General features: G+C 41.1%; 1 protein-coding gene and 1 non-coding gene across 8 annotated transcripts in view; both read right to left on the bottom strand.

Moving 5' to 3' along the window:
- CDKAL1 (CDK5 regulatory subunit associated protein 1 like 1) overlaps window positions 1-21827 on the bottom strand; it is a 706117-nt gene that overhangs the window by 558850 nt on the left and 125440 nt on the right. The gene's annotated exons all lie outside the window — the stretch shown is intronic.
- On the bottom strand, window positions 19016-19088 carry TRNAK-UUU. Its single transcript has one exon. It is a non-coding gene; the product is annotated as a tRNA-Lys (tRNA).

A 21827-nucleotide genomic window follows, 5' to 3' on the forward strand; every position in this document is an offset into this window, starting at 1 on the left:
CTATATTATATCATGTCTTCCCATTAGCTGTTATAATCTTCCCCAGAAAGAGCTGCTGTAAATGACATAATAAAGCCATTGCCCCACTGAAGTCCTAGGCATAAAATTTTCATTTCATTCAAATAGAACAATAATTCTATAAAAAATATTTGCAAAATCATCAAAAAGCCATAGTAATTTTGAAAATCAATCCCACATCTAATTCCCTTAGTTTTCAACAAAAATAACTTCTACCGAATAAAAGAGCTGTTATTTTTCTTTTTTTAACATAACCTTGTACATAAAAATCATCACATTTGCTTCTCCTGTAAAGTGCAAGATAATAAATATTTTAGATTTTGCAAACCATATGATCTCGGTCACAACTTCTCAACTCTTATAACATGAGAGCAGCCACAGACAGTATATAAACTAACGGCCGCAACTGTGTTCCGGTAAGACTTTATTTACAAAAACAGGCAGCAAGCTAATTTGTCTCCAGGCCACAGTTTCTACACCACTCCTTCTGCACTAACATCCACCAACAAAATTCAGCACAACCCAGCTTAGGAGCCCACTATGTGCCAAGTCAACCTGCAATAGAGGTGGGTTTTTCCCATACACTGTAGTAGTGAGATTCTTAGATGAATGAACCTCAACTCTGCCCCAGTTCTCCTCTCTCCTCCTAATCAAAGAAAAAAGCACAGAGCTGAAACACCAAACAGTACAGGCGCATGAAGGGAAGAAGGAAGAAGAGACCCGTTTCTTCTCTCCTTTCTAGGACAATCTGAATCTCTGGCATCTTTCTACTTCCTCTTGTCCACTTTGTAAAGGGTACTTTTGTTGCTGCTCTCACACAGGCCGCCCACCATAGCGTTACCTAGGCGCTAACTCCCGAGATGCCCAGAACTTTAAAACGGTCTTTGTTTCTGGGCACCTGGGTGGCTCAGCCAGTTAAATGTCTGGCTCTGGGTGAGATCGAGCCCCATGTTGGGCTCTTTGCTGGCAGCGTGCAGCCAGCTTGAGATATTCTCTCTCTCTCTCTCCCTTTCTCTCTCTCTCCCACCCCTCAAAATAAACATTTTTTAAAAGTTCTGTTAAAAAACATTTTAGTAGCTCAGTTCTTTTAACAGTGAAGAGGAAAAACAATGGAAGCATGACGTGGAGTAACAGGGACGGAGCATGGAGGAAACAGAGCACAGGACAAACCAGCCCTGAGCTGGACCAACGCTCCATAAGTCTCTCCTCGTGTTGTTCTTTCTCTTCAGGTCCACTTTTTCTTTTTTTAATTTTTTTAATGTTTATTTTTAAGAGAGAGAGGGAGATTTTTAAGAGAGAGAGGGAGGGAGGGAGGGAGGAGCAGAGAAAGAGGGAGACACAGAATCCGAAGCAGGTTGCAGGCTCTGAGCTGTCAGCACAGCCTGATGTGGGGCTCAAACTTACAAGGTAGAGATCATGACCTGAGCCAAAGTCAGAGGCTTAACCAACTGAGCCCCCAGGAGCCCAGTCTTGCCCACTTTTAAACCCACGCCTCTTCTAGTCCAAGGGACATTGACTGACTGTGTACAGGCAGGTAAGAGAAAGGAGCAAACAACAGGAAGGTAAGGACCACAGCAAACCAAAGGATGGAAAAGGGGAACCCCTCAGCCCACCTACCCCCCAGCAGGAATGCAGGCCCGGGACTGCGCACGATCAGTGCTTGTAAGAAAGCCAGAAATACAGATTCCTACATCAGAAATTATCAACATTTTAAAACACTGTACAAGCAATAAGAAATCATCTATAGGTCAGAGTGGGCCCACAAATCACCAGCTTTTTATTTCTGCTCTAGCGAAAGCCTATCCTTTCCAAACTGCCACATTCCAGGGTGAAAACGTGGGGTGTGGAGGCCACGGCTGCTGCCCGTGAGCAGGGTGCTTTATGCATCAGCAACAAGGCTGGCATTTTAAGGTGCCTGGCCACCTACTGGAGCCTGAAAAGTGGTGACATCTCATTCAAGATTTGCTTTACTCTCAGTGAAGACCTAAATACAACTCAGACATAACTCTTTACAGAAGTCAAATATAGCCACAGGACTAAAAAACTTAATGTTTTAGGGGCGCCTGGGTGGCTCAGTCGGTCGAGCTCAGGTCACGATCTCGTGGTTCGTGGGTTCGAGCCCCAAGTCAGGCTCTGTGCTGTCAGACAGTTAACGCAGAGCCTGCTTCAGATCCTCTGTTCCCCTCTGTCTGCCCCTCCCCCACTTGCGTTATCCCCCAAATAAATATTTAAAACAAAATATAATGTTTTAAAAACAGATAAGATAAAAAGTAAAGAAAACAAAAACCAAAAAAAAAAGGGCAGCAGACCACCCTCCTCATGCGTAACTGCCATCTACCATTTGGTGCTGAGTGATTTATCTCAGCTGATGTGTAAATCAATTTTAGAATTCGTCTATACAAGTTCCATTTGGTCCTGAAGTCATACAAAAGGTGGCTCAACGGCACGTTTTCTTTCTCCATATTCTGCATCTATCCCTCTTTCGCAGCTGGTATCTAGTCTGAATCAGTAGAAACGTTTTGTGGCAGAAGGTGGATTTCATACTATGAAACAAATCTGAGCTTGCCATGAAACGCAGGCTCCTTAACTCAGGTCAGACCTGTCACAGGTCAGTCTGCCAGCTGCCAGGCTGCTTCTGGGCTCCGCGCCGCCCAGGCCTGCAATTATTTACAGTTCTGCACCTGTCAAAATCTTCAAACAATGACCTTCCTTGTCTCTCAGGGTTTACAGACAGTTAAATGTACTGTTTCAAAACTGAACACTTAAGGCATACATGCTCAAAAGGGGTCACTACCACTGAGGTGTTTTGTTTTGTTTTTTTCCTTTTTTTTTTTTTTAACAGATATAAAAGAGAAATGAGATGGAAAACATAAATTAGGTTTTGATGGTTAATAAATAAAGCAGCAATTCTCAATCTTCACGAACACAAGAATTGCCCATGAGTTGTTATATAGAGACACACACACGCACAACAATCCAAAAGTCAGATCTCCAAAATCAGAATTTAGAAATGGGGAGGATGTGTACATCTTTAGCATGTGTTCTGGAAAAAATGTTTCTAAAAATACAAGTACAAATAATACAATAATACGCTAAACCACAACCATCACGATAAAAGACTGATTGCTATGACTACTATTGAATATACAATATGGGCGGGGCTATTTCTTAAATGATTCTATAAACAAGTAAATCAAAAAAAAGGAAAGGGAAACAATATTGCCGAAGTGTTTCTCTGGCCTATCCTCACCAACCTCTCTAAGAGAGAGAGGTAAATGGTTCTGACCAAAGCCAATTCTGCAAGATTCTGCAAGATTCTGCAACCGAGAGACAGACTGAGGGCTGTGGCTGGCAGAGTTTTCTTCTCCTAAGTTATGCAACTCTATCCAGAAGGTGTATATTTCTTTAAGAAACCAGCAGCACTGGGTAAACAGGGTGCATCTGGTGAACACATGTCCATGTACAGGTAAACACATGATTTCAGTAATTACTTCCAACACCATCTGTCAAGCAGGTAGTTCAAAACCTACTCAACAAGAAAGGCAGTTTGAAGTAATTTTTAAGCAAGTATACTTTTTATCTGCCTAATAAAAGTAAAGATCAAAACACAAAACTGGAAACCTGTCTCCTCTCTCCTGAATTTACCCAGGGCAGAGGCAGGCAGGTTCATTCTTGTAACCAAAAAAAAGATGATAATCCTACACTGGTTAAGAAATGCATGAATCTGATTAATTACCCTCAAAAGAAATTTTCTTATGATTAAAAATGGCAGTAATTTATTCATCAGTAATCAATAACTAACAAGTCTCTGTAATACATTAAAGTGTGTCACCTATCTGCAAAACCACCTCACCATTAATTAAGGGATAAACTACTCCAGTGACAAATGCTTTGAAATGTTTCTCAGTAACATTAAGTCGGCTTGAAAAACATAAACCCAAATGCAAAAGAACACAGGGAAAGGAAAAACACAGTAGCAGAGGAAAAGGAAAAAAATCCAATTAAGGGTCTTTCTCACTTCAAAAACTGGTTATTTGAGAGACTTCTAAAAATTATTGCTTTTCCGCCTTAATGTGTATCTATAAACCACTGGCCTTTTCATTTGTCTGATTTATATCAGTCAAGCATTTAAATAAAGTAAATATTACCAACTCGCAAGCATCCAAAGTGACACATGACAAGAATACCAAGGGCTGAATTTCCCCAGATAAACTTAAATTTCTCTTTTCAATTCAGTTCCCTCATCTGTCTTTACCACAAAAACTGGCTGATTTAAATTCCACCTTCTTACTCTCCCCATCTCTCCATGCTGAGATGGAAACATCAGATATAAAATTGTTTAGTATGTACCTCTGATGCGATATAATGAGAATGGTGCTTCTCCTCCCAAAAACCTATGACCCTACTCTAAGTATGAGGAAAACACCAGCCAAGCCCAAACTGAAGGGCATTCTACAGAAGGGCTGACCTAACAAAACAGAACTCTTCACAGCTGTCAAAAGCAAGGCGTGTGTGAGAAACTCCGGCAGCCCGAGGACACTGGGAAGACAAGGTAATTATATGCAGTGTAGGACCCGAGAAGAAATCCTGCAGAACACGGACGTGGGGAAAGCTAGTGAAATCTGAATAAAGTGCGGCATTTGGTGAACAGTAATGAACCAGTGTGGCTTTCTCACTGGTACAGACGGACTTCACTGATACAACAGGTACGACCACGAGAAACGGAGTGAAGCCTCTGCATGACTGTCTCTGCAACCTCTCTGTAAAGCTAAAATTATTCAAAAATAAAAAGACTCTCTAAAAACGTGTTCAGTGGGAATTCTGAACGTTCATTCATTCCACCAAAGTTCACTGATCAGTCACTATATTGCAACTCCACACCGCGCAATACCTGGGGACCCCAGCATGAGACAGGGTCAGCGGGACACCACAAAATTGAGACTCAACTCCACCACTAACAGGAAAATGATTAAAAACAGCTGGGTATGAAACAGTGCCTCACTGACATAAAGAATATAAATTATTATCTGCCATTACAATGTCCATTCCTTTAAAATACTTGAGGATAGGGGTGCCTGGGTGGCTCATTCGGTTAAGCGTCTAATGCCACTGACCACTCAGGTCATGATCTCACGGTTCCAGAGTTCGAGGTCCACCCATGTCTGTTGCTGTCAGTGCAGAGCCTGCTTAGGATTCTCTCTCTCTCTCTCTCTCTCTCTCTCTCTCTCTGCCCTTCCCCTTGGCTGCATGCTCTCTCTCTCTCAAAAATAAATAAATGAACTTTAAAAAAATATTAAAAAGTACTGCTTCAAAAAATAAATGAAATAAAACACTTGAACATAAAATGGGATGTTCCTGTAGTTCAAACTTCAAGTCTAAGGGCTTTTAGCTGTCCTACTCAAGAATGCAAAGACCAGGGCAATCTAATCAGAGTCCCAATTCCAGAAATAGCTACTACAAATACTTCTATTATCAGTATTTCAAGCAACAGCTTATGTTTGCTAATTAGTACACTAAATATCAAAAATGAGTTTTTATTGATAAAAAACTGCAGCTTGTTGTCTAGCAGGAATCTCACTAAAACAGATTTTCCCTTACGGAAAGTAACGGTATTCAAGAAATTAAGACTGACTAAAATATTCAGAGACATTACATACTTCTTTTTCTTTATGTTTATGTTATTTTAGAGAGAGAGAGAGAGAGAGAGCAGAGGAGGGGCAGAGAGAGAGAGACAACATTCGAAGTGGGCTCTGTGCTGCCAGCACAGAGCCCGATGCAGGGCTTGAACCCACAAACCGTGAGATCTTAACCTGAGCCAAAGTCAGACCCTTAACCGACGCAGTCACCCAAGTGCTCCAACACTACACACTTCTGAATGAACACAGCGTTTAAGAAGCCTTTATCTGTAGAGATGGCTCCTGAAACTTAATCTTTAAAAAGTCCTGTTGTCCAGTCATGAGTTTAAGGGGATTTTCTGTTGCCTAATGTCGAATATAAAAGTAACAGAATCCTACTTCTAAAATCTCACTGTGTCTGCCTGGACAAACCTCTCATACAAAGTGGTAGTCAAGGCACCTAAAAGGAGAGAGATCTGAACATTCATCAAGCTTATGCAGCAAGCTGTATTAATTTTCCTGAGCTGGATTCACTGATGAATGATTAATAAATATCTTTGTGTGAAAGTATATGGTGTGAGTCCTACAGAGAAGTACCCCCCTGACCTTGAACTTGTGTAGCAAAAACTAAGTGTTGTGAATGGCAAAGCTGACTTACATTAATTCACCACAGCCCTTCTATAAAGAGTTTCAAGGGGCACCTGGGTGGCTTAGTCAGTTAAGCCTCCAACTCTTGATTTCTGCTCAGCTCATGATCTCACAGTTGTGGGATCAAGCCCCGTGTCAGGCTCTGCACTGACAGCACAGAGCCTGCTTGGCATTTTCTCTCTCTGTGTACCACTCTCTTCTCTCTCAAAATAAATAAATAACATAAGAAGAAGGAAGAAGAAAGAAGAAGAGTTTCAAACTTGATATCCATGTACAGAGCCTTCCAAAAATGTAACTGAAATTGTATAAAAACTTCACGTTTGTGAACGTGCCCCTTTCCAGTAGGAGAATGCCCTTGAGTTTTATTAGATTATTAACATAATCTGTGACTCAAAAATCTTTAAAAACCATAGCCCTGAGTAATCAACAGTCAACCAACTACTGCTTTTTTCCCTATTAAAATCAGTTTTCCCTTAAGTTACACAATTTATATTTTCCACCAAAAAAGCATCCTTCTGGTTTCATCCTAAATACCACAAGCAATTTTATCTGTTTTGAAAGGTAACTATTCAGAAATACAATTCACTTGTCATTTCAAACATTTCACCCAAAACAGACACCAAAACTTTCTTCTGGAAGCCATTATTTTTAAACAATGATGCACAGTGCATTTTTTTTAATTTCAAACCTTTTCTCCTAAAGACTGAATGATTTGTCCATCTCAATGGAGTTTGGTTTTGCTTTTTTTTTTTTTTTTTTTTAAACAAAGTCAGTTATTTCAGCCATATACTTGTCTTCCAGAACCTTCACACTGGTGTTTGCACTATATTATATAGTTTCTAGTTCATTCAACTCTGGAAAACAGTGACCAATTTTCCTCCCTTTATGCCTCTTTGGTGCATATGTCTTCATCTTGAGTGGATAGTACAGAAAAAACATTCTAGACAGTCACCAGAAATGCTGCTAAAGCCTAGATTTATCACCTCAATAGCCCAACTTCTGATAAAGCAATACACAGTAATTCTTTTTAATCCTCATGAGCAAACATGAAAAATGTTGTGATTTATTACAAATGAACATTATGACTGCTGAGTGCTCATATTGCAAACAGTATTTTTCAACGCATACTGTTTGAGTCCGGGCCTAACTGGGAAAAGTGGGAAAGAAAATGAGCGGCAGACAGGACCATGGATTACTTATAAAAAATTAATGAGAGGCTTACACAGCACTGACTCAAATGCTATATAAGTTCTTATTGCATGCAATATCTTTCAACCTAATAGATCTAACATTAGAAATCATTTTAGAGCTAGCTGGTCAAAATTTAAGTAATGTCATTAAAATATTTAAAGTACTTAAAAAAACTTAAAACTTGACTTTTTCCCTTTAATCCAAGCATGAAACGAAAGACAGAGATAAAAAGGGAGCTCAAAGTAAAAATGTCTGTATACTAGCTTTAGAGAGAACCAAAGGAAGATGTCCTTGGTGGTCAGCTAACGTCTCATTTTTTTTTTCTCAAGAATGGATTTTGTTTCCTTCACTAATTTCAGATGTTGTTAGCTGTCTGATTTCTTTTTTCTTAATCTGTATTTATTTTTATGACAGAGAAAGACAGAGTGCAGAGTGCGAGGTGGGGGTAGAACAGAGAGGAAAACACAGGATCCAAAGCAGTCTCCAGGCTCTGAGGTGACAGCAGGCAGCCTGATGTGGGTCTCGAACTCACAAACAGTGAGATCATGACCTGAGCTGAAGTTGGACACTTGACCGACTGAGCCACCCAGGTGCCTCCAGCTGTCTGATTTCTTAAAGAATTCCCAGTCTACCCTTAAGAACTCTCAGAGCCTTGAGGCCCAGGTAACAGCTGAGTAATCTGAAACCCTCCCCATTTTGTTAAGTACAACATTGTTGTCACAAGAGGTATACAACTATGGGGAAGAAGGCGATTTCATTTTTAGAGGACTCCTTGGGATCAGTCTTTATTAAGAGGAGGAAGGCCCATCAGTTCCGGGGTGCCCCCGGGTGTTTCCGTCTCACGCCTAGCTGGCCAGTCAATGAGGAATGCCTTTGTTTGGGGCCATAGCTGCAAGAAGAAATAGCGAGTTAAACCATGAATTTGAGAAATGTGGCTGTGACTGATTCAGATCTATTTTTAAGGTATCACTGAACACACTTATCTGAGGTATGTGGAACTGTCAAATTCATACAACAGAAAGTGGATCAGGGATTACCCGGATTATGGGGAGGAGCGGGGAGGAGGGAGTCACTGTTTAATGGGTACAGAGGTCCACTTCAGGATGACGAAAGCGTCCCAGAGGTGGGGAGTGGTGATGGGTGCACAGCAATGTGAATGCATTGAAAGTACATTTTAAAATGCTGTAAATGGTCAATATCACATTCTGTGTATTTTCCCACAATTAAGGACCTGTGGAAACCAGGATGGCTTGCACACGGCATCTTGGAGAACACGTGGCAACCCAGAGGACGTACATGCACGGCCAGAGAACAAACAGGTGAACAAAGGACCGAGGGAGGAGCAGCATGATCAGTGGTCAAGAAACTAGGCGGGGTGCCTGCATTAGCAGATATGAAGCCGGAAGCTCCCTCTGGTGTACAAATACCACGTTCTTCGATTATCACCTGATGGCCGAGCTCAGCACAAAAAGAAGACCGTGTGTCGTTATGAACATTTGGATGGAGTGATCGCCAAGCAGTCTCAGAGGATGATTTTGAGAACGAACCCTTCACCCAGGTGTTAAAGGCCCATGGACTAGATGGTAGGCCAAATGTCATAGGTATCTTCTAATAAACAAGTGTAGATATTCCTATCAGTATCAAATTCCGTTTAGAAGCATGAGAACATCCAGTTCTGAAGGTGCTCGACAATTTGATGTTTGCCCAGACACCGTCCTTAAAGACATACAGTATGTATCTCCATCCTTCAAAATTACTGGTTGCGACAATGAAGCAACAGAAAGAGAAATCAAGAAACTGATACCATTCACAACTGCACAAAAAGACATAAAATGCCTAGGAATAAACCTAACCAAGGATACTAGAGACCTGTATGATGAAAACTATAGAAAACGTATGAAGGAAATTGAAGAAGACACAAAAAAAATGGAAAAACATTCCATGCCCCAGGATCGGAAGAATAAATATAGTTAAAATGTCATTACTACCCAAAGCAATCTACACGTTCAATGCAATCCCAATCAAAATTGCACCAGCATACTTCTCAAAACTACAACAAACTATCCTAAAATTTGTATGGAACCACAAAAGACCCCGAATAGCCAAAGTAATATTGAAGAAGGAAACCAAAACGGGAGGCATCACCATCCCAGACTTTAGCCTCTACTACAAAGCTGTCATCATCAAGACAGTATGGTACTGGCACAAAAACAGACACATAGACCAATGGAATAGAATAGAGAACTCAGAAGTGGACCCAAAAATGTACAGCAAACTAATCTTTGACAAAGCAGGAAAGAGTATCCAATGGAAAAAAGTCAGCGTCTTTAACAGATGGTGTTGGGAGAACTGGACAGCAACATGCAGAAGAACGAAACTAGAATCATTTTCTCACACTATACACAAAAATAAACTCAAAATGGATAAACAACCTGAATGTGAGACAGGAAACCATCAAAACCCTAGAGGAGAAAGCAGGAAACAACCTCCTTGACCTCAACCACAGCAATTTCTTACTTGACACATCCCCAAAGGCAAGGGAATCAGAGCAAAAATGAACAATTGGGACCTCACCAAGATTAAAAGCTTCTGCACAGCAAAGGAAACAACCCATAAGACTAATAGGCAACTGATGGAATGGGAAAAGATAGTTGCAAATGACATATCAGATAAAGGGCTAGTATCCAAAATCTATAAGGAACTCACCAAACTCCACGCCCGAAAAACAAATAATCCAGGGAAGACATGAGCAGAAAACATGAACAGACACTTCTCCAAAGAGGACATCCAGATGGCCAACAGACACATGAAACGATGCTCAGCATCCCTCCTCATCAGGGAAATACAAACCAAAACCACACTGAAATACCACCTCACGCCGGTCAGAGTGGCTAAAATGAACAAATCAGAGGACTCTAGATGCTGGCGAGGATGTGGAGAAACAGGCACCCTCCTACACTGTTGGTGGGAAGGTAAACTGGTGCAGCCCCTCTGGAAAACAGTGTGGAGGTTCCTCAGGAAACTAACAAGAGAACTCCGCTATGACTCAGCAACAGCACTGCTAGGAATGTACCCAAGGGATACAGAAGTGCTGATGCATAGGAGCACATGTACCCCAATGTTCATAGCAGCACTCTCAACAATAGCCAAAACATGGAAACAGCCTAAGTGTCTATCAACGGACGAATGGATCAAGAAGATGTGGTTTATCTATACAATGGAATACTACATGGCAATGAGAAAGAATGAAATCTGGCCACTTGTATCAACATGGATAGAACGTGGAGGTGTTATGCTGAGCGAAGTAAGTTGGGCACAGAAGGACAAATATCATATGTTTGCACGTATAGGGGGATTAGGAGGAACTTAACGGAGGACCATGGGGTAGAAGAAGGAGGGAAACAGTGGCAGAGAGGGAGGGAGGCAAACCATGAGAGACTCCTGAATGCCAAGAACAAACTGAGGGCAGATGGGGTTGAGGGGAGGGGAAGGGGGGTGTTGGGCATGGAGGAGGGCACTTGTGGGGATGAGCACTGGGTGTTATATGGAAACCAACCTGACAATAAACTATTAAAAAAAATTACTGGTTGGGAAAGAAGCTGCTCTCATTATGCTGGGACTTAAAAACGTTTCCTACTTTTTCCACCAGAGGTGAAATGCACTACAAAAGACCTTCATTTTGGGTTTTATGTATTTCAGCATAAGGGGTGAGGACATATTTCGTTACCTTCATGGGCTATTTGGTGAACGGGCGAAGGGACAGCTGTAGCCATGACGTCAGTGTGTACGTACGGTTCCTGTAACCTCTGCCCAGCTGATGCTTAGTAAGAAAGTAATATAAACACGGAGAATATGTAAAAGATGTGGCAGTGGAAGCTTCTCCACACGCAAAGGATGACATCTTGAGGCACAGATGAAGATGCCCACGCCTCTCCTTCCATGCACCGGAAGTGATTCTTCCTGCATCCAGAGCTCTGAAAACAGTGGCTCCAAGGAAAGTGGCTGTGGGTTCTCAAGACTCGAGCCCAGCAGGCCTATTTCCAAATCAATTAAACAAGGCACTTTTCTGATGTAAGCACCTCCAAGTTCAAGTTTAACTAGGTCTTATGAAAAGCTTTTAGTGTTAGACTTCCAGCATCCTCATTAAATGGATGAGACGTGGCAAGAAGAGGTGACAGTACTTCTGTGGTCTTGACCTTTCAGGAAGTCATGCACAAGAGGGGAAGGCTGCTATTGCACACCGTGCTAGGAGTGCGTCAACAGGAGGTGTATTAACTGAGAAGACCTAAGTACAGAACATGTGTCCCTAGGAGAAACACATCTATCTGGAAAGATGATTTGGTCCTTTGTCCTCTTCTTCACTCTGTTTCTGGGAGAGAGGAAAGTGGTGGTTTTTGTTTCTCTTGATAAAACACGCACAAAGATTAAATTGCTGAGAGTTCTGTTTGTTTTTGTTTAAAAAAAAAAAAACAAAAAACCCTGAGGCGCCTGGATGGCTCAGTTGGTGAACCATCCAACTGTGGCTCAGGTCATGATGTCATGCTTCGTGGGTTCTAGCCCCCGTGTCGGGCTCCACGCTGACAGCTCAGAGCCTGGAGCCTGCTTTGGATTCTGTGTCTCCATCTCTCTCTCTCTCTGCCTCTTCCCCACTCGTGCTTTGTCTCTGTCTGAAAACTAAACATTAAAAAACAATTTTGTTTTGCAAGCTTGAATCAATACAGCTTTCACTGCATGCTTAAAGTATGGCAAATAAGTCTGAAAATCATCCATCACCTTGCTGTTTTTGTAGCCAGACGGCTTAGATCTTATTCATCAGCCTGCTGAACAGTTCCTTTTGCAGAAACACAGACACCATCCACAAACTTTCTGATATCCTTTGCTGAACTGCAGTGGCTTGCTGAATCAAAGCAGCTGAGTTTGAAACAACTTCAATGTCATTTTCCTCAAGAATTAACTCATCTTTCTGGGTCTGAGATACTGAACTAGCCAACACCTGGCCTCATGTGAACCCCAGAGATGCATTTTTCACCCGAGAAATTCCAGATTTCAACAGGAGAACCCTTCTCCTGAATAACAGCATTGTCGGGGAAGGGAGCATACACGGACCTCATCCTGTTACAGAAGCCCAAGTGATGCCCTTGACCATGTTCTGTATGTAAAAACAGGTAGAAGAGAAGTGGCTACTGTTCACACTCAGGGCCTCTCCTTCTTCCTTCCAGGGAGACTGAGCTCTACACTGATGTGACCGAAGTCCCCCCAGAAGGTTCCCCTGGGGCCTGTCGCAACAACAGCACAGCCCTTCAGAGTGATGTAGATGGTCTCTTTGCTGAGACTGGTCTTCGTAAATGCGGCGAAGAGCTGGGAGAGAGTTCTACGAGCTCAGTCTCCAAGGGATTTCCGTGACCTCATCTGAATAAGTGGATAAATTATCAGGGATGGTCAGCATTTCAGACTAACCAGAAAATGAATTAATAGTTGCGCACCTAAAATATTTGTTAAGAAAATGAGAATAGAGGATGCCAACTGAGAGGCCACCTGGGAGTCTGAAGCGCTACTGCCTCCGATGCGGCGGATATCTGAGCCCTTGCTCCGTGGCCAGTTCTGGCTTTCCTGTAACTTCTTAACCCTGTCGGCAACTCCCACTTTCTCTTCATTGTGACCCTTCAAAATACTGGTTTTCTAAATTCATTCAGAAGGAAGACATGTTCTGGACTGCTAAAAACACCACAACCAACAACCCCCTAAAACTGAAGCTTCAAAAAATAACTTGTCCTAAGGGGGAAGGAAATGTGACAATGATCATCACTATCAAGTCTCAGAGCCGATGTTCCCGGTCAGTGAGCTTTCCATGGTGGTTTTCACAGTAGGCTTCAGAATTTTCAAACCAGAAGAATCATGAAGTCTCAGAGTTCCAAAAAATAGCTCATTCCTCTGTGACTCAGACAGGAATTCTGCAGAATATACCATATCTAAAGCCCAGAATGGTTTTGGACATTATAGGTAAGCATTTAAAAGAAGTAAAGAAGGCGGCACCTGTGTGGTTCAGTCAGTTGGGTGGTCAACTCTTGATTTCAGCTCAGATCATGATTCCAGACTCATGAGACTGAGCCCTGCATGGGGCTCTGCACCAAGAACAGAAGATGTTTAAGATCCTCTCTGTCTCTCTCTGCCCCTCTACGTTGCTCATGTAAAATAAAACTTGGAATTAACTTAAAAAAAAAAAAAAAGAAGTAAAGATGAAGAAAACCAGAGACAAATTACATTTACTTATTAGTTGTTGACAGAATTCACAAGATCTCCTGATGTTTGGGACTCCAAATAGAAAACTGCCTAAAACAGATATAAAACATGAGGTGAACTCTGAGGTTAAATAACAGACTAAAAATACTTCCATGCTAGCCACTCCTGGAGTCTTCAGTCATTTTGACATTTTTAAATTCATAATAAAATCCTGGCAAAGAAGTAGCGTGAACTGTCCTCAAATTCAAGACATTGTACGTAGTCTATTAAGTCTGACTTAGAGAAAAAAATTTTTTTCAAAACTTTTAATAAGGGAGACAGTAATCCTCGGTCACTGTCCCACTGTCCCAGTATTAACAGCAAGGAAAACCAGTGCTCTTATTAATCTGTTCCAGGGGTACACACACCCCGTCTTGGAGGCCACTACGAAGAAAGAAAAGGAAAAGAAGACTGAGGCACATAATGACTGTACACTGACTCGGAGTCCACGCTCCACTGTGTAAACATCGATGACTAAAGACCCTCTGTAACTCAGGATGGCTGCGTCTGGCCCTTTCTAGAGCCAGGATTATCACCTCCTTTGAATGTAGATACAGGACAGGAGAGGAGGCCAGGAGACAAAGCGGCGAGCGCTGAGGCCCGTGGCTCAGAGCGCTAGTAAGGAAGTACGGCAAGACTGCAGATCACATGACGTGTGTGTGTGTGTGTGTGTGTGTGTTCTGCCAGCTCTGATTCCACTTAGCCTGCTACTCCCGCTCCCCCTACCCCGGACCACTGTGTGGAGCCGGCCGGATGATCAATCTCCTGCTCGGGCACCGCCCGCAGAGGCCGGCTGGCCCCACCACGCCATCTGCCCGTGCACCTGCTCTCGGCGCCGGCGCCTGCTCCCGAGCTGCTGGCCCAGAGGGCAGCAGCCACTACGAACTCCTGTTTTCTGCAGGGATTCGTGCAAGTATTCAGGAAGAAAAGCTGCAGAGAGCCCAAGACAAGAGACAGGACAACAAATGGGAACCACAAAACCTCTTGGGGGTGGTCATAAAGCATCTTACTTACCCGTAGTTCCTAAAGAAATCCAAAGTCATTGCTGTCTATTCCCTTGGATAAATAAATAGTTCATTTTATTTTAAAAACCTATTTGATCTTGACTTTTTTTTAACCAACTGATAAAAGGGCTAACGGAGACAACAGTGGGCACAACGTACTATTAAATGAATTCACATCAGATCTGTGTAACCTTTTCTCAAGATCTGAAAGTAAAATTTATTCTTGATTAATGTTTTCATGAGCATGGTAAAGAAGTCCTGACTTTAAAAGTTCTCTTACAGTTGATTATCAACATACAAGAAGCTCACCAGAGTATACTTGAAACACGTCATCTATAATAAAGATAATGTAAATGGTAACTAACCCAAATAAATACAAAAATGTTAATTTCATCAATAATCAAAAAATACATATTAAAACAAGGAGGTATCATCCCAATCCCCATTAAGTTAGCAGAGACAAAATTTGTAATTCCAAAAACACAGAAGGGAAAAGCGCCTCCCCCTCTCTCATGCACTGCTGGTAGGGGCTGATTGATACATTTTGTCTAGAGAACAATGAGACAAAATGTATCCAGGGTTCTTAAAATGCTCATTCTTCGACCCCAAGTTCCACCTTTGAGAATCTGATCTACTTAAAAAATACATAATAACCAGAAATGAACAATGAGACTTATAACCAAACACACTGGTTTATTTGGTGGTTATAATATATTTATTGTCAAAAGTGACAAGCTGGATAAAATCTAAGTACTTGGCCAAAGAATGTACATTGGTTACAGATCTGTATGATGAAACATTAGCCATTTAAAATGAGTATTATATCATGTAACACACTCAACTATTTTTTTTTCCAACTAGGGTACAAAAACACTAAAATTGGTTTCTTCTATGTAAAAGAGAAACCAGTACAGAAAAGAGACTGGAAAATCAAATCATAACACATTCACCGCTGTAACCACCACATGAGCGTTTCGGATGACGTTTAAACTGTATTTTGCAAATGTTCTACAATCTGTAAGCTACTATTTCATAACTGGCAAAAAAAATAGTTTAAAAAGTCTATGGATCGGGGCACCTGGGTGGCTCAGTCGGTTAAGTGACTGACTCTTGATTCCGGCTCAGGTCATGATCTTACAGTCATGAGATCAAGCCCCATGTGGGACTCTGTGCTGACGGTACGGAACCTGCTTGGGATTCTCTCCCTCTCTCTGCCCCTCCCTCTGCTTACTCTCTGTCTCAAAAAAAAAAAAAAGTCTATGGATCAACCAACAATATTTCAAAAAATCAGCTACTTTTTAACACTAAGACCAGCTTTATAAAACAGAAGCCTTATACAATAAAAACAGTATTTCTTACCATTCCATTCTGAATGATTCCTGGATAAAGCATCTATGACTTTGAAAATCAATGTCACAACATAAACCTTTAACAAACAACAATCAATGACACGGAAAACACCATTTATCCCCAGACGGAATTACACAACAATCATAAAATGGACATTATGGGTTTTTTTTCTCTATGATATTCTTTCCCTAAAAATAACTGTGAGAGATGGAAGAACCATTTTATTAATTTCAACTCTGAAGAGGACAAGACACGATCCATAAGCAACTTTCTGCTAACAGATGAATCTCTAAGTATAAATAAAACTAGGAATTTTTAACCAAATGCTGGGCTGTATGGCACTCTAATGGATCTATGCTAACTAGAATAAAAATAAACATTAGGGGGGCGCCTGGGTGGCTTAGTCGGTTAAGCGTCCGACTTTCGCTTAGGTCATGATCTCGCGGTTCGTGGGTTCGAGCCCCGCGTTGGGCTCTGTGCTGACTGCCCGCTCAGAGCCTGGAGCCTGTTTCTGCCTGTGACTCCCTCTCTCTCTGACCCTCCCCTGCTCACGCTGTCTCTCTCTCTCTCTCCTAGAAATAAATTTAAAAAATATATAAAAAAAATAAATTAAAAAAAATAAACATTAGGAACATACTAATTTTTAAAAAAGCAAGAGAAACATAAAAACTTGTTTAAATTTTAACATCTTCTTTACATTTAAGGGTCTTTGAAGACACAGGTTTAAAAAAAAAACCTAAAGTCAGCACTTCTGAAGCATGTAAACCTAGCGGCAAGATACTTAACCTCCTAAACGCACCTGTTTCCTCAAGTTTAAAATAAGGTTAAATAAGACAATGTACGCAGACGTGCCTCACCCATTACTCAATAAAGGAGAGCTATTATTTTCCTTCAGAAATAATGTTTAGTAGGCAGAAGCGAGCAGTAAAGATATAACAGAGGATTTAAATTCATTCAGTGAGCATTCAAGAAGCTATGCCAGACAATGGGTATACAGAAATAAACAAGAGCTGGCAGTTTTTAGGGAGAGAAGAATAGAAGCCAACTAAAAATGAGAATACACTCTAATAGGATAATACAGGTATGGTAAATATAGGCTGCTTTATTCAAGTTTATTTATTTTGAAACAGAGAGCACACAGGGGAGGGACAGAGAAGGAGGGAAAAAGAATCTCAAGCAGGCTCCGTGCTGCCAGCACAGAGCTTGAAGTGGAGCTCGAACTCATGAACCACGAGATCATGACCTGAGCCGAAACGAAGAGCAGGACACAACCTACTGAGCCACTCAGGCGCCACTGACTTACAGATTTCTTTAAAGAAGTACAAGTTAGGAAATGAAACAGGGGCTGGAAGTTTAAGGAAGATTTTAAGAGAGAAGTGCTATTAGATCTGAATGATTAAAAAAATAAATGTTATCCAGTCAGAGAAGGAACGGAAGGAACATCAGGCAGGTACACATGGAACCGTGCAGCTAGAACCAGAATTTCTCGAGGGATGTGGCCTGCAGGATCATGGAAAGGGGGCAGGGCCGAGGCCATCCCTGAGCCGCGCCACACCTTCCACACCCACCGCAGGCTCTGGCAGGGAAGGAAAAAGGAAAGAGCCCTAGAACCCAGAAATGAGCTCTCCCACAGCTCCATCTTCCCATTTCTCTCCAGCGCCCCCTATTGACAAAGCTAATACTGCAGTGGCTAACGGGAGAACTCTCACAAGGTAGGTTCTGGTCTGGTCAAGGCCATCTCTGGGGCAGAGAAACAGTCAACTGATAACTGGCATATGGTCTTTCCTATCAGGTAAATGACAGGACTTCTGTCTTATTCTTTTTTTTTTTTTTTAAATCCCTGGCCTCTAACACAATGCCTGCCACAGAGAAGGAATTCAATAAATTTGCAAAGCATAATAAAATGGAAAGAACACAGAATTTAGATGCAGGCAGATACTGGTTTGAGCCTGCCCAGTGACAGAGCTGTGGGGGCGGGGAGGGGCGAGTGGGGAGGGAGAGTGGGGAGGAAGACACAGAAATAAGCACATGAGATTTCTGAAAGGTCAGCATGCACAGGATGTTGCTACCTAGAAATAGTTCAGACTCCAGGTCACACTTAGAGGAGTTATTTTAACAACTTTCTGAAATATTCCTTACAGAGATTCGTCTACCCAGGGAGGCCATCTTTTCAAAGAACTGTACATGCAATCAGGATGACACTAAAAAAACTGAGTGGAGGCGGGCTACGAGGAAAGAGGCTTGAACTAAATATCCCCAACCAATGTGATGCAACAAACAAACTGAAACCACACACCTTCCTAACCTGTTTTTTTATTTCTCACAAAAAAAACAATTGTTCATTTCATATATTAAATAATGCCATCAGTATCAAAAACTGTTTTCTTTAAAATCCCATCCAAAGAGGTACAAGACAAGGTACCTCTTTGCAGGGGAGCCAACAAGAAACACAGGTTTAAATGCTGCCCTGTTAGAAACAGCCTCACCTGGCTGAAAAGAATCATTGTTAAATTATGTTTTTCAAAGATTTTGAAGGCATGAGATTTGATCCAAAATTGCTCTGTTGTGCCAGATTTCTATATAAAGCTACTTGCAGGAAGTAAAGATTTTCTTTCAATCAGAATAAAGAGAATCACAGATGCAGACAGTGACAGACAACATTCAGTCTTCATAAAGTCTTACTTATTGAAAGAACAATTCCAGACAAGTGACAACCTGTCCTAGTTTTAACCATCTTTAAAACAGACTAGTCTTCTAGAATAGTCGTGGTTTAAGCAATGTGTGTAAAGAATCAAACGCTGCCTACAGTGCTTTACTGGCAGGAAATTCACCCTCAGTCTTTCTTGATTTGGCACATATTTATAAGAAAACTAACCAAACATAACATCATATTTTTTTGAGTAATCTCTATGCTCAACATGGGGCTCGAACTCATGACCCTGGGATCAAAAGCCCCATGCTTTACCAACTCAGCCAACCAGGCACCCCTGATGTCATATATTTTTTAAAAAACACCAAAGCTTGAGGGACTGCAATTACTACAAAATAAAAAGGTTTTAAAACTCAACAGAATCGATAATAGATTGTTTTCTAGAAGATGCTCCTCCAATAAGGTTCAAAAGCAATATTCACTCATCTTCCAGGAACGATGCAACTGAATTACACCTCAGTCTCCCTATAAGCCATTTAACACAGAATAGAACTGCATTTAAAGATCTCCTCTCACGAGGCTTATTCTTAGCAGAGGACAGGGTCCATGTCCCCAGTGCCTCTCACAGAGTCTAACACATAAGAAATGAATGGCAACATTTGCTCCAAGAAATGGCTAAAAGGATCTCCCCACACCGTAGCCTATTCTACAAGGTGGCCTAGGCCACATACAACAATGCCACCCAGTCTCATCTGACTTCAGATCCACAAGTTCCTAATTGGAAAATAATTAATTTACTCTATCCACCACCTCTGATCACAATGAACCTCTTGTTGACTAGTTCCAAACCGAACACTATCGACATATAATTTCCATTCCTAGTAATAAACTAGATCTTGCCTGAAAGAGAGCCGGAACTAGAATGGTAGTTACCAGTAAGAATAGGATTTTTAGTATTTTTCTGCTATGTATGGAATATTCTTCTCTTAATGACTATGAATAAATATTGCAGAACTCATCTGAATTAGACTTAGGCCTTCAAAGAGCCCTCCCAACCAACCTACCCCAAAATGATCCTAAAACTCTAATAAAAATTTAATAGAGAGTATTGAAGAAATACAGTAAAACAGTCAAAATAATAAAATTCAGATAAAGAAAGAAGTTAAAAAAATGTCAGAAAGAATGGGTAGAATTAGAAAACAGGAAAGAAGGATTAACATTCATAAAACTGGGAGTCTGAGCAAAAGAGGGAAAAAAAAGGAGGGGGACAGAATGAATAAATAACTGATAATCCAAGAGAAATTTGCAAAAATAAAAGATCTGAATCTACATATTGAAAGTGCCAACCAACGCCTAAAACAACCACTCCCAAACATAGAAAACTCTTAGGCCTCAAAGATAAGGAAAAGCTCAAAGCCTCTAGGCAAAAAAATACAATAAAAATAAAATAAGTAATAAAATATAAAATAATGAACAAAGACAAACGAATTTAACTGGCATCAGAGTTGTCTAAAGCAAAATACAAAGCAAAGCAACAATGGAATGGCACTGTTTTTAGAAATTTAGTGAAAGGAAATATGAATAATGGATTTTATACCCAACCAAGCTGTCCTTCAAGTATGAGTGCCTTTTAAAAACAGTTTTAAACACATAAGAATCACTACTCCTTCTTGAGTAATCTACCAGAGGTTGGGCTAAGTGCACCCCATAAATGACTAGGGAAATTTCAGCCAAAGTGAGAAGGCCATCCATATACATAACTGTAGGCCTAATATTAAAATAAAGCTGGGGTACTGGGGCGCCTGGGTGGCTCAGTCGGTTATGTGTCTGACTTCCGCTCAGGTCATGATCTCGCAGTTTGTGGGTTCCAGCCCGGCACTGGGTTCTGTGCTAACAGCTTAGAGCCTGGAGCCTGTTTCAGATTCTATGTCTCCTCCTCTCTATGCCCCTCTCCCATGTTCATGCTCTGTCTCACTCTGTCTCTCAATAATAAATAAACATTTAAAAATAAATAAATAAAAATAAAATAAAAGTGGGGTGTTAAGCTCTGAAAGTTGGAAGATTAATGTGCAAATGTCAAGAGCTTGTGATAAAACAGAAGCAATGCAAAAAAAAAGTGAAGACACGGGAAAGGAGGTGAGAAAGTAAAATAACTTCATTGGCTGTCAGCAGTTAAAGGGTGCCATTAAACTAACACAACAGAGGGTGCATGATTAAGTGGGTAACAGAGCAATACAGGCATTTAAAAGGTATAAAGACAAAGGTAACCACAGAATAATACCAATGTTCCTAAATAACAGGTCATTAATTACAATATATGTATACATTTCATAGGGAAACACAGCAAATATCGAATAACATAGAATTACAAAATATCACCACAGACTTGAGACCACATTTACCAGTAGTATCAACAAAACAACAAGACTTCAATTCTACATACAAGAGAAACATCTTAAGCATAGTTCAGAATGGCTAAAATTAAAGGGATATAAATGGCCTAACAGGAAAAAGAGAGCAAAGCAGAACTCAAGCCAAAAGGATTAAATATGAAAAGAGCACTTTAATTCTAAAGCCACAACTGACAACGATATTTTAACACTTAAAAATATCCATACACCAAACAGTGCTGTGACTATGCTAATAAAACTAAACACAAGTTGCAAGGGTGAAAGGATTTCAAACTACAAGGGAGGCAGGTGGGGAGCACCTGGGCAGCTCAGCTGATGAACTGTCCAACCCTTGGTTTTGGCTCAGGTCATGATCTCGCAGTTTGTGAGACTGAGCCCCCCATCAGAGCCTGCTTGGGATTCTCTCTCTCCCTCTCTCGGCCCCTCCCCTGATCTCACCCATATGTGCGTTCTCTCGCTCTTTCTCTCTCACTCTCTCCCTCTCTCTCAAAAAATAAAATGGCACCAGATGATATAAATGGAGAATGTCACAAAAGAACCCTCAGACAAGGCAAGCTGAAAGACACTGCCAGTAAATGCCCGGTTTACAGAATACACAGAGTTATTTCCTGTCCAATGAATACCTCCAAGAATCTCTCCCCATCCTCAGACCAATGAACTT

The sequence above is a fragment of the Hyaena hyaena genome, unplaced genomic scaffold (genome assembly GCF_003009895.1).
Source record: "Hyaena hyaena isolate Hyena2069 unplaced genomic scaffold, ASM300989v1 scaffold_125, whole genome shotgun sequence".
In the NCBI taxonomy this organism is placed as follows: Eukaryota; Metazoa; Chordata; class Mammalia; order Carnivora; family Hyaenidae; genus Hyaena; species Hyaena hyaena.